Source organism: Cynoglossus semilaevis, chromosome Z (assembly GCF_000523025.1).
Source record: "Cynoglossus semilaevis isolate Cse_v1.0 chromosome Z, Cse_v1.0, whole genome shotgun sequence".
Classification (NCBI taxonomy): domain Eukaryota; kingdom Metazoa; phylum Chordata; class Actinopteri; order Pleuronectiformes; family Cynoglossidae; genus Cynoglossus; species Cynoglossus semilaevis.
Window position 1 is genome coordinate 20,963,150 of NC_024328.1, and position 13,402 is coordinate 20,976,551.

Sequence of the window (13,402 nt, forward strand, 5' to 3'; positions counted from 1 at the left end):
CCCCACAACATCCAGAGACTTGAGGTACTCAGGGCGGATCTCATCCACCCCCGATGCCTTTCCAACTGAGCAGGTTTTTGACTGCCTCGGTGACCTCAGCGTAGGAGATGGGAGGATCAGCTGCTGAGTCCTCAGCCTCAGCTCCCCTCCGCAGAAGGCCAGCGGGATTGAGGAGATCCTCGAAATATTCCTTCCACCTCCAACTCACCACCAGGTGGTGATCAGTTGACAACTCAGCACCTCTCTTCACCCTAGTGTCCAATACATATGGCCGGATGTCAGATGACACAACTACAAAGTCGATTATTGACCTCCAGCCTAGGGTGTCCTGGTGCCAAGTGCACTGATGGAAAGCCTTATGTTTGAACATGGTGTTTGTTATGGACAAACTGTGACTAGCACAGAAGTCCAATAACAAAACACCACTCGGATTTAGATCGGGGAGGCCGTTCTTCCCAATCACACCCCTCCAGGTGTCACTGTCGCTGCCCATTGAAGTCCCCCAACTTCAATGGGGGACTTGGCGTTGAAGTCCCCCAACAGGGCGATGGAATCCCCGGGAGGAGCACTGTCCAGTACCCCTCCAAGTGTCTCTTTTCCCCCCAGCAAGGTGACAGGGGTGAGGAATTTCCTGAAAATTAGCCACAACTTATATTCCAATACAAAAACATTCAGGATGAGGTTAACAGGACACTGAGTTTACCATAGATATGAATGTAATTGTGGTGTTTGTTTCCCTGTAATGGACTGATGTCCAGGCCTGAACACCCCTTGCAGGGGAAAGAAAGAAACACCCATAGAAGAACAACCCATAGAACTCATTTTAATGTAAATGACACATTCCTAGGTTTGTGTTCTTGTATCTGTTTTAACGTTACAACAAATATTTCTCTGATTGATTTTGGTGTGTTACTTTCTGTACGTTTCAGCGCCTTGTGTGGTTGTATTGTATAATATTTAAAATGACAAAAACAATGCTAATGCAAATGCTAATGGTAATGTGAACCACTATCTGTCTAAATGGTTCACTCACAGAGTTAACAAATACATTAAGTGACTCTGACAGGTGTGAGTCTCAGCACAGCCAGGGTGCTGAATTTCACAGTTACACCCTGACACGACCTGACCATAAACAATTACACACAGTACATGCCTTGTTAACACAGATGCCCACACACACAAAAGGACTAGACTTCTCCTGGTTTCTGGTACATACTGCAGCTCTAAACACTCTAAACACACTGTAGAAACACCTGACAAAAAACATAACAGAATTTCATCATGTTGGTGTAAAGTCAGTGTCCAAAAATGAGAAGTGACACAAAATCATAATAGCATTTGTTTTTAAAGAAGTCAATATGGACTGACTTCATGCAAAAAGTCTGATTTGATCACATACAGAAAGGACTCGACAAAACCCACATATATTTTGTGCATCTCTAAACTCCTATTTTATTTTTATATTTTTGAAGTTTAAATTAATATAGTACTTTAAATAAAAGAATTGTATGGAAAAATTAAACCCTGCAGTAAATCTGGTCTGCACTTTTGAAATTAGATGTTAAGGCACCAATAAAGAATTCATACTGAACAGTAACTACAGCGACTATAAAAGTGAAAGGGTAACATTTAGCAAAACCAAGAAGCATCCATGATCAGGCCTGGACTTAAATTCATGCACCAGGCAGGAACAAGCAACACACAAGATCATAGACAAGAACTAGGATTAGCATGACCACGAACAAAAATACATCTTGTTACATTGCCATGACACTGGACAATGATGCAACAAAGACTGAGTGAGGAGGCAGAGGTATTTATACCCAGAGCACCAGGTGACACGACTGAGACTAATGAACGAGGGATCACCGGACACAGGTGACAGTGATGACACTGATTAACACAAAGAAACAGGCAGTGCTGGGCAGACAGACCTCAAGGAACAATGTGGCTGTTTATACAGAAAGAAAGTGAATATGCTTTATTTACTGCTTTTGCTATTTGTTTACAATCATCCTTAATGAAGTATCTGATACATTTCAACTCAAAGTATCACTGTCTATATACAGTCCATAAAGGACTACTGCATGCACATTGTTTTAATTGCTGTAATTAGTTTTAGAAAGTAATAGCGACAAACTCTCCAAAGCCCAATAAAAGTGAATCAGATTTAAAATAGAATACAATGGTTCACAAGCTCTGTGGTCATCATTGTGGGAAATAAAAAAAGGACTGGGGAGGAAAAGTGAAGTCACTTCAGACTGAAATAAAATAACCATTATTGGAACACAATTGTCCTGGGCTGCTATGTTAGTTGTATATAAATGATTCCTCTCCTTATTAATGTTGTTTTGACTATCATTTACCAGGTGAGTGTGGAGACAGATTGTGGACCAACAGAAGCTGGCTTGAAGAGCGGCCCATTGCTTTTGCTTGCCGCCACGGCTCCAGATAAGGGCTCATTTTCCCCCAACAGCAACAGCAAGTAAATGTGCATTGGTGAGTGTGTGTGTGTATAATAAGTGAATGACTCACTGTGTCTAGATTGTTACCACACAGATGCAAGCTTCAAAACAATGCCAATGGCATCCCACAATGCTTTATTTTTCAATCCTGCATTTTCACAACTTCATTTTATTCCCACTTAAGTTTACTTCTGACTCATGTGGATTTGTTCTTCCAGTTTTTGGAACTCTCGCTGCTCGTTTTTCATCTGCACTTAGCACCTGCACCAATGCAAACCTTAGGGCAACAACGACCTGGGCCTGATGGTTTAAAGTGGAGGAGTAGGAAATGAAATTGTGAAAGGGAGAAATAATCTTATTTAAATCCATTTAGTCATCTGGAAATGGGTGAGTTAATATGCATTTACTATAATTTGTTTTTCCTCCTGGATATCATTAAGCTGCTCACGACTAATGTGATGGCAGCTGAGGAAAAAAGAACCACATGCAGCAGTTGATAAATCTGAAGTTTTAATGTGTGCTGTCACCCAAGACGGGCAGGCGGGATGTAGTAGAACTTCTTTTTTTACTTATGGCTTTGTCTCTTTTTTAGGGGTTGCCTGAATCTCCTCTTTGGCCTTTCTCTTTGTCTCCTACCTGATAGCTCCATCTCTAGCATTCTTCTACCAATGTATCCACTGTCCCTCCTCCGCACATTTCCAAACCATCTCAATCCGGCTTCTCTAGCTTTTTCTCCAAACCTTCCTGTCTGTGTTGTCCATCTAATGACCTCATTCCTGATCCTGTCCATTCATGTCATTCCTAAAGAGAATCTTAGCAACTCTAACTAAATATGCTACAATTCTAAGATGCTCTGCCTCCTGTCGTTTACACTTGCACTCTGTCTTGCTACGACTGACCTTCATTCTTCTTTTTTCTAGTGCAAACCTCCACCTCTCTAGGTTCTCTTCTAGTTGCTGCCTACTCTCACTACAAATCACAATGTCATCTGCAAACAACATAGTCTATGTGGACTCCTGTCTGACCTCATCTGTCAATCTGTCCATCACCAAAGCAAACAAGAAGGGGTTCAGGGCCGCTCCTTGATCTAGTCCTACCTCCACCTTGAAGTCTTCTGTCCTCCCAACAGCACACCTCACCAATGTTGTACTATTCTCATACATGTCCAGCACCAAACTAACATACTTCTCTGCCACTCCTTACTTCTTCATAATGACAATTCCTTCCCTTGGCACTTTGTCATATGCCTTTTCTAAATCTACAAATACAATATAAAAAATACAACTCTGTGCATCACCCTTCTTATAAATTGGCACCAGAACACTTTCCCTCGGGCATCTTGTCCATCTCTAAAATTCTGTTGAACATCCTAGTCAGGAAATCTACTGCCATTTCTGTTAAGCACTTCCATACTTCCAGTGGTATGTCATCGGGACCAACTGACTTTCCACTCTTCATCCTCTTCAGGGCTTTTCTTACTTCATCCTTTCTAATCTGATCTACCTTCTTCCTAATAGTCTCTGGTTTCTCATTTGTACCTTCCCTTTCTATTTCCTCATTCAACAACTCCTCAAAGTACTCCTTCCATCTTTTCAGCACACAATCCTCACCTGTGATTACATTCCCATCTGTGTCCTTAATCAACCTCACCTGCTGCACATCCTTACCAGCTTGATTTCTCTGTATTGCCAATCTATACAACTCTTTTTCTCCTTCCTTTGTGTCCAAACTCTCATACAGCTTTTGTTTGGCCTTGGCCACTTCCCTCTTCACCTCCCTTGTCCTCTCTTTGTACTCCAGTCTGTTCTCCTCTGTTCTCTCACTGTCCCATCTCTTCTTCGCTAATCTCTTTCTCTGAACACTCATTTCACCACCAGGTCTCTTTGTCCTCCTTTCTCTGCACAGAGGACATACCTAGCACCTTCCTACCTGTCTCCCTAATCACTGCAGCTGTGGTCTCCCAATCATCTGGGAATTCCTCAACACGGCCCAGAACTGCCCCTTCTTCCTTCCTGAAGTCTTCACAACATTTATCTTTGCTTAATTTCCATCACTTGATCTTGCAAAATCTACCACTGCCTGTGCTTCCAAATTTTTATCCCTAACGCCAAACCTGCCCATCACTTCCTCACCTTATTATTATTACTACACACTATCGCACTGCATTAAAAACTATAACCTACAAACTGTGAAGTTATATTATACCAATTCAATGTTGATAATGCATCTATTTAAAAAAATATATAAAAAATAATTCTAATTTCCAAATTATAATAAATATGTCAAATTCATAATAAAATTAATAATAGATAACAACAGAAATTAACTCAAAAGAAAAAAATAGTAAAACTATAGCTTCAGACCAGAGATTCAGAGACATTTTAAAAATATTTCTGAATATAAATAAAATGGAGTGTTCGCAGAGTTTTATATTTCCCTTAATATACACCGACTAAAAATTAATAATGATGAAAAAGAAACAGAGGGATTAATAAAAATCAGACGTAGAGAGGATGTTCAGGACACTATTATCTCCAGACTAAGGTTGGTTTTTCACTTTCATTTGCTCGTGTTTGTTTTTGTAAAGTATTTGGGTATGCTGTAAAATGTACCTGCTGTAAGTGAAGAAGAAACTTTGCCTTGCATCTTCTTGTAAATGTATTTTTGGAACATTTGTATACTCTCTATAAAATAAGTAAAAAAAAAAAAAACAATTTTCCAGCATATGCTGGTACACAAGCCTAGAGTGTCCTCTAGTGGCTGTCAGTGTGAAAATAACAAACGTGAAATTATATATTTTATTATTAAAGTTTCACCTTAGTATAAAGAAAAATTGTGGCTTAAAGTCTGGAAAATACAGTAATAAATAACATGTTAATAGCATATGACTCAAATGCCAATGACCTTTTATGGTAAAATGTAAGCACGCAGACATTTGAGACGCATCACATTGACTGACTAACAACCTCATACATGATAATGTTTTAACACCTAATGTTTGAGGTAATTTGGATGTTTTGTTCAGACAGTGAAACTGTGACTGTGTAAACATATTTCAGTCCTTGTAACATAAGCAATACCTAGCACTGCAATCTATACAGAGCAATCATTAGAGTAACGACAACAACAATAAACTAACTAATAAAGATAAGTTTAAGTTTAAGTTTTAACAAGCCTAGTACTGGATTGTCTGATGAACTGCAAGCTGTTTTAATGTTTGCTTGAATGATTATAAAGGTGTGTTTGTGATTTTGTGTATGTATGTGTGTGTGTGTTTCTGGTCTTAATATATAAAACGTCAATGCTTTCAAATCTCAAAGTTTAAATGAGAATACAGTGGTATGAAAAAGTTTGGGCACCCCTGATCGTTTTCAAGATTTTCTTTTATGTATCATTGGTTGTTCGGAACAGCAATTTCAATTAAATATATCATATAGCAAACACCCCTCCTTGAACTGCAACCTTAACGTGGTGGAGGGGGTTGAGTATCTGAATGAACCTAGGAGCTATGTTGTCGGGGCCTAATGCCCCTGGTAGGGTCTCCTAAGGCAAACAGGTCCTAGGCATCAGACAAATAGGCATCAGACAAATAGTGGTTCAATACCCCCTCCACTCCCCCCGATAAAAAAATGATAAAACCAAAGAGGATCACGTCGCCCGGATGGATGTCACCGGGGCCCCACCCTGGAGCCAGGCCCGGGGTTGGGGCTTGCAGGCGAGCGCCTAGTGGCCGGGTCCTTGCTCACGGGACTCGGCCGGGCTCAACCCGAACAAGGAATGTGAGCCCGCTTTCCAGTGGGCCCACCACCTGCAGGAAGGCCCACAAGCCTTGTGATTTGAGTGGCGGTTGTGGGCGGAGACCCCGACGGCCCAATCCCTGGACAACCACTCTGGCTATGGGGACATGGAATGCCACCTCGCTGGGGGGAAAAGAGCCTGAGCTCATGCGGGAGGTTGAGCGATACCGACTAGATATAGTCGGGCTCACCTCCACACACAGTTTGGACTCTGGGACCCAACTCCTTGAGAGAGGCTGGACCCTTTTCTACTCTGGAGTTGCCCGCGGTGAGAGACGGTGTGCTGGCGTAGGCTTACTTATAGCCCCCCAGCTTGCCAGTCGTGTGTTGGAGTTCTCCCCACTGAGTGAGAGGGTCGCTTCCCTGCGCCTTCGGGTCAGGGACAGGTGCCTCACTGTTGTTTCGGCCTACGGGCCGAACAGCAGTGCAGAATACCCGGCCTTCTTGCTGACACTGAGAGGAGTACTGGACAGTGCTCCTCCCGGGGATTCCATCGTCCTGTTGGGGGACTTCAACGCCCACGTGGTCAGTGACAGTGACACCTGGAGGGGTGTGATTGGGAAGAACGGCCTCCCCGATTAAATCTGAGTGCTGTTTTGTTATTGGACTTCTGTGCTAGTCACAGTTTGTCCATAACAAACACCATGTTCAAGCATAAGGGTGTCCATCAGTGCACTTGGCACCAGGACACCCTAGGCCAGACGTCAATGATCGACTTTGTAGTTGTGTCATCTGAAATCCGGCCGTAATTATTCGGGGGGCAAAGCTGGATAGACCTGGCAGACCCAAATGTATCGTGAGGGTCTGTTGGGAACGTCTGGCAGAATCCCCAGCGAGGGGGGCCTTCAACTCCCACCTCCGGGAGAGCTTTGAACAGGTCCCGGAGAATCCGGCCGATAGTCGAACCTCGGATTCAAAAGGAACAATGCGGTTTTCGTTCTGGTCGTGGAAAACTAGACCAGCTCTATACCCTCCACAGGGTGCTTGAGGGTTCATGGGAGTTTTCCCAACCCGTCCACATGTGTTTTGCTGGACCTGCAACATGCACTGGGGCGGTTTGCAGTCGAGTGTAAAGCCGCTGGGATGAGAATTAGCACGTATAAGTCCGAGGCCATGGTTCTCGACCAGAAAAAGGTGGTTTGCACCCTACAGTTTAAGTATCTTGCGGTCTTGTTCATGAGTGACGGTAGGATGGAACGTTGGACAGGCGGATTGGTGCAGCAGCCGCCGTAATGCAGTCGCTGTATCGGTCTGTTGTGGTGAAGGAGCTGAGCCAAAAGGCAAAGCTCTCGATTTACCGGTCGATCTACGTTTCTACCCTCACCTATGGTCATGAGCTCTGGGTCATGACCGAAAGAACGAGATCCCGGATACAAGCGACTGAAATGAGCATTCTCCGCAGGGTGGCAGAGCACTCCCTTAGAGATAGGGTGAGGAGCTCTGTCACACGAGAGGAGCTCAAAGTAGAGCCGCTGCTCCTCCACATCGAGAGGAGTCAGTTGAGGTGGCTTGGGCATTTACATCGCATGCCCCCTGGACGCCTCCCTCGGGAGGTGCTCGGGTCCTGTCCCTCTGGGAGAGACCTAGAGGAAAACCAAAGACACGCTGGAGCGACTACGTCGCTAGGCTGGCCTGGGAGCACCTTGGGGTCCCCCCAGAAGAGCTGGAGGAAGTGTCAGGGGAGAGGGATGCCCAGACTGTTGCCCCCGAGACTCGGCCCCAGATAAGCGGTTGATGATGGATGGATGGATGGATGGATGGATATAGCAAACAAACAGTGGTATTTAAGAAGTGAAATTAAGTTTATAGAAATTACAGAAAGTGTGCAATAATTACTTAAACAAAAGTAGGCAGGTGCATAAATTTGGGCACACCAACAGAAAAATTACATCAATATTTAGTAGATCCTCCTTTTGCAGAAATAACAGCCTCTAAACGCTTCCTATAGCTTCCAATGAGGGTCTGGATTCTGGTTGAAGGTATTTTTGACAATTCTTCTTTACAAAACATCTCCAGTCAGTCAGTCAGGTTTGATGGTTTCCGAGCATGGACAACCCGCTTTAAAACAGACCACAGGTTTTCAATGATATTCAGCTCTGGGGACTGAGATGGCCATTCCAGAATGTTGTACTTGTTCCTCTGCCTGAATGCTTTGGTAGAATTTGAGCAGTGTTTAGGGTCGTTGTCCTGTTGAAGTATCCAGCCCCGGCACAACTTCAACTTTGTCACTGATTCTTGAACATTGTTCGCAACAATTTGCTGATACTGACTGGAATCCATCCGACCTTCAACTTTAACAAGATTGCCAGTACATGCACTGGCCACACATCCCCACAGCATGATGGAACCACCACCATATTTAACTGTGGGTAGCAAGTGTTTGTCTTGGAATGCTGTGTTCTTCTTCCGCCATGCGTACCGCCCCTTGTTATGTCCAAATAACTGAATTTTAGTTTCATTAGTCCACAGCGCCTTATTCCAAAATGCAGCTGGCTTGTCCAAATGTGCTTCAGCATACCTCAAGCGACTCTTTTTGTGGCATGGGTGCAGAAAAGGCTTCTGCCACATTACTCTCCCATACAGCATGTCCTTGTGCAAAGTGCACTGAATAGTTGAACAATGCACAGTGACATCATTTGCAGCAAGATCATGTTGTAGGTCTTTGGAGCTGGTCTGTGGGTTGAGTTTGACTGTTCTCACCATCCTTCGCCTCTGCTTATCTGAGATTTTTCTACCCACTACGGGCCTTAACTAGAACTGTGCCTGTGGTCTTCCATTTCCTCACTGTGTTCCTCACAGTGGAAACTGACACCTGAAATCTCTGAGCTAGCTTTTTGTATCCTTCACCTAAACCATGATGTTGAACAATCTTTGTTTTCAGGTCATTTGACAGTTGTTTTGAGGCTCCCATGTTGCCAGACTTCAGAGAAGATGCAAACGGGAGGACAACTTGCAACTGGCCACCTTAAATACCCTTTCTCATAATTGGCTTCACCTCTGTATGTACTGTAGGTCAAGGGTCAATGTGCTTACCAAACAAATTTTGCGTTCCAATAATTAGTGCTAGAGTGCTATTCAAATCAATAAAACAACAAGGGTTATTTGAGTGTAGGGCTCCCAAGTTTCTCCGACAAATATAGTCTATCACTGTATTATAAATGTTTATATAAATGACCTTACAAATTAACATCAACTCTAAATTTCCTTCTTGATTTCTATTTATCTATCTTTCTATCTATCTATCTATCTATCTATCTATCTATCTATCTATCTATCTATCTATCTATCTATCTATCTATCTATCTATCTATCTATCTGTCCGTCTGTCTGTCTGTCTGTCTGTCTATCCATCCATCCATCCATCCATCTATCTGTCTAGCTGTCTGTCTGTCTATTTGTCTTTTTGTCTATTTGTCTGTCTGTCTGTCTATTTATTTAAAAATTGCTCTAGTCATTTACTGGCTCGATGTTCCCACTCCAGTTCAAACAGAAACCTACAACCAACACTGACAACCACGCTATCCCGATGTATAAAGCAATTAAGATTAGGGAGGGAATGTAAAGATAGGTGTTGCAGTGGAAGTAAAGTGATGAAAATGTGGAATGGCTTCATGTCGTCTCAGCCTTTCCGGTTTGTGAAAGCTGGTAAATAGAGTGTTGGGGCGAAAAACTCCCCTGTTTGTTCAAATCCTTGGTCACACAATTAGATGTCAGAACTTCTTAAAGATTGGAAGGTACAAAGAAGACAGAGGGCAAGCAAAGGCCAACAACATCAAGACTAGGAAGAGGAAATCAGTAGTAGATTTAATGTTACAAACACATGGTGTTTCCTTTGACTGCTTTTTCCCAGAGAAGAAAAGTAAAGATCAGGTCGGGAATGAGTAAAATCTATGAAAGAGACAACGCTGACAGAAGAGTAAAACAGAATCTGCTTAGATACGATAGGAGTCAACTACAAAGTTGTCTTTCCCATATGTATCTCTGCCATTATCTCTGTTTTACCTTGAACAGGTATTTGTTATATATTTATTATATTTATTTAAACTGTATGTCTCTCAGCATTTATGTGGATGTAACAAAAAAGTAAACATTTTTGAAAAGCTGTTTAATTTCGCGTTTCTAATACATTTGATGTTTTTAAGTGTTATTGTGCTATTTATTGTATTGTGCAAAAAAAAAAAAAAAAAGGTGCAGTCTGGTAATTAAAACCTCAAGAGGATTCGTTCACTGAGATTAATTAAGATGAGGAAGTATTTTATGTAATTGTTTTGCATGAAACATTTTTCAATAAACTTCAAATCCATGAAGAAGAAAGGCAGGCATCACCAACTGTATCTGTCGGAAGACCAGAATTTCTTTTTGACAGGCACCTTGGGAGCCGTACCATACTCGCTCAAAAAAATGTTTTGTTTTTTTCAAATAGAGTCATAAATGGTAGGGATTACTGATTGCTATTTTGTTGTCAGTTGCTAAAAAATGAACAAAATTTTCTCTATGATCCTAACAAACTGCGGCGAGCCAGATTTGGCCCTTAGGCCACTAGTTGATAATCACTGCTCTAAGGTTTCTCACATTGCAATTATATGTTATGTTATTGTTTTGTAGGTCATTTGTTGGCTGCTGTGATGGGTCTGAAGGGTCTGAATATAAAATGGAGATATATGCATGACATTTTTTTTTACTTCAATATATGAGACACAGTAATTTTCAGAATGGCAATTCATCCTTTCAGAGCAGCACCTCAGTCAATTCAGTCATTTACAGTATGGTGTACACACACACAAACCCACAGCACACACACACTGAATGACATAAAAATGCATATACAGTTGAAGGAGTAAATACAAAATTAATATTAAGTGAAGTTATGCAGAGCAGGAATAATCCAAAGCCATTAAACACCACAGAGAGATAAATAATATATGTCCATACATGCAATGTTACAAATTATGCAGATGTTGTGTGGGGTCAGACGGATGTACCAATACAATCTGAAAGTTTTGATGTTACAATCCAGGTGTTTTGTAGTAACTTTGTTTGTAAAACTATATTGGGGAGAAATTTTGAAATATATATATATATATATAGTGTATATATATCAAGGGTGGATATTTCTGTCTTTAAGTGATTGAGGGAAAAACATTGGCAATACTGAATGTTTCAACTGTGTTTAAAACTAAAAAATGTCCATGGCTGCCACTCAACATAAAACTGGTCACTAATCATATTTTTTTCACAAAAAATGCAACAAATATGCTGAAACTGATATCAACATGGTTGTTTTCAAATATTTAAGAACATTTTCAAATTCTAGGCAAATATCGTGACAGCAAAACAATGGGTATAATTTCCCTCAGTTTTATTATTAAAAATAAAATATCAAATAGAGAAACCCTCAAATACTGTAGTTTGCATATAAAAAGACATCCATCCATCCATCCATTTTCATCCGCTTATCCGTTACCGGGTCGCGGGGGTAGCAGTCGCCACCCAAATCACATTGCACCGTACCAACCCCCCTGAACCTTCCTGCGGGTGGTGAGTCCACTGGAAGGTACCAACTGCCCTAACCGGGATTCGAACTTGCCCAGGAGGTGAACCCTGGGGTTCTACACCAATGACAGAGACATTGCCTCTGGGCCAAAGCGCCACATAAAAAGACATATATAGAAAAATAATTTAAAATAAACATATGGTTTAAATGTGTTGCAAATACTTACAAAATATGTTTTTACTGTATTTTAGTAAAATGTGTAAGATAAAAAAGTGTATAATCTGACAGACCTAATAAGAGATATATTACACTATTACACTGTCAAATATAAAAGAAGCATGAATGAGGACAAACGTTTCTTATTCTTAGCACTGAAACCAGAAAATGAGAGCATTAAGGTTTATGTCTGAGCTGCATACTATAAACCTCTGGGGGTTCATTTAGCAGACAGTTTTATCCATGTAATCAAATGGAAGACTTAAGCTTCTGTACAACAGTAACTGTTAAAAGCTAAATGTTTTAAATAAGACAAAATGGGGAAGATCGAGAAAAAAAATCTTGCTGCACAGGGAACTAATTGATCGTTATGTAATGGTTATTTTGCAAAATGGAGAGGAGGCCAGTAACAGAGCATAGTGAGGTCTATTCAACAGTAACAGGGTGAGAAGATACAGTATAGAAAAGCAGGAGGTGAAGGAAGTTAATCCTTATGTGACAAAAGGGACTTTAGGAAGTTGAGATGGAGGAGCAGAGTGACTGTGTTTGTGCAGTGAAGTGTATGTTCCTCAGATGGTTTTTAATCACGGTATATACCATGGATGACTATGACTAAGATGTACATATGTGTATTCTTCTTCTCTGTAAGCCTTGTGTGTGTCCAGGCTGTAAACACCCTGCATGTGTATACGTGTCAGAGGTGTGTGGGTGGATGTGCATTCACTCAGTTGTATTTTTGTGATCTGCATAGGCATGCAGTGCTAGGCTGACTTTGGCTGCTGTACTCCCAGGTTTACACACTGTAATTCTGGAGGCCTGCAGCCTGAGCTGGTACAGAGGAAGACAAGAAGAAGTGAAGAGCAAGAGGAGGAGAGATATAGGACGAGTCAAGAAAGAGACAGTGAATATTTAAGCTCTGCAGCAGTTGAAGAGGCGCAGTCCTATCTCGTCTGTCTAAAGAAGTAAGGAAATGTAAAAACATAGTATTATGCTAGTGAATTACTATCACTCTATTAAAATGGTTATTTTTAATACACAGGCTGAAGTTCGTCGATTTAGCTGTAACATTGTTAGCTTAATGCTAATAGTTTGCCAAGCCTAACTATAGTTTATCATTCCTATTTCTTATGTAATATGCCACACGATTGCTTCTCAAGCCTTTCATCATTATAGTTTATATCACATACGTCCTACATATTGTATCATCTGTATGCATTAATTGGCTCAATCCTTTAGAGTTCACTGTGTCGTGGGTCATGTGAGGACCTAGAAACAATTCCAAGTGACTTTAAAGAGAAAAGATTAGAGTGGATGGGGATGGAAATGCATGAGAGAGATAGAAGATGAAGGGTAAGATGGGTGCTGGATCAAACCAACAAAATGACACGTGTATTCTTGCTGACAACACACACACATGCACACACACACAC

At 41.4% G+C, this 13,402-nt stretch overlaps 1 protein-coding gene across 3 annotated transcripts in view; it reads right to left on the minus strand.

Annotated features, from left to right (window-relative positions):
- grid2 (glutamate receptor, ionotropic, delta 2) overlaps positions 1–13,402 on the minus strand; it is a 254,308-nt gene that overhangs the window by 170,944 nt on the left and 69,962 nt on the right. The window lies entirely within an intron of this gene.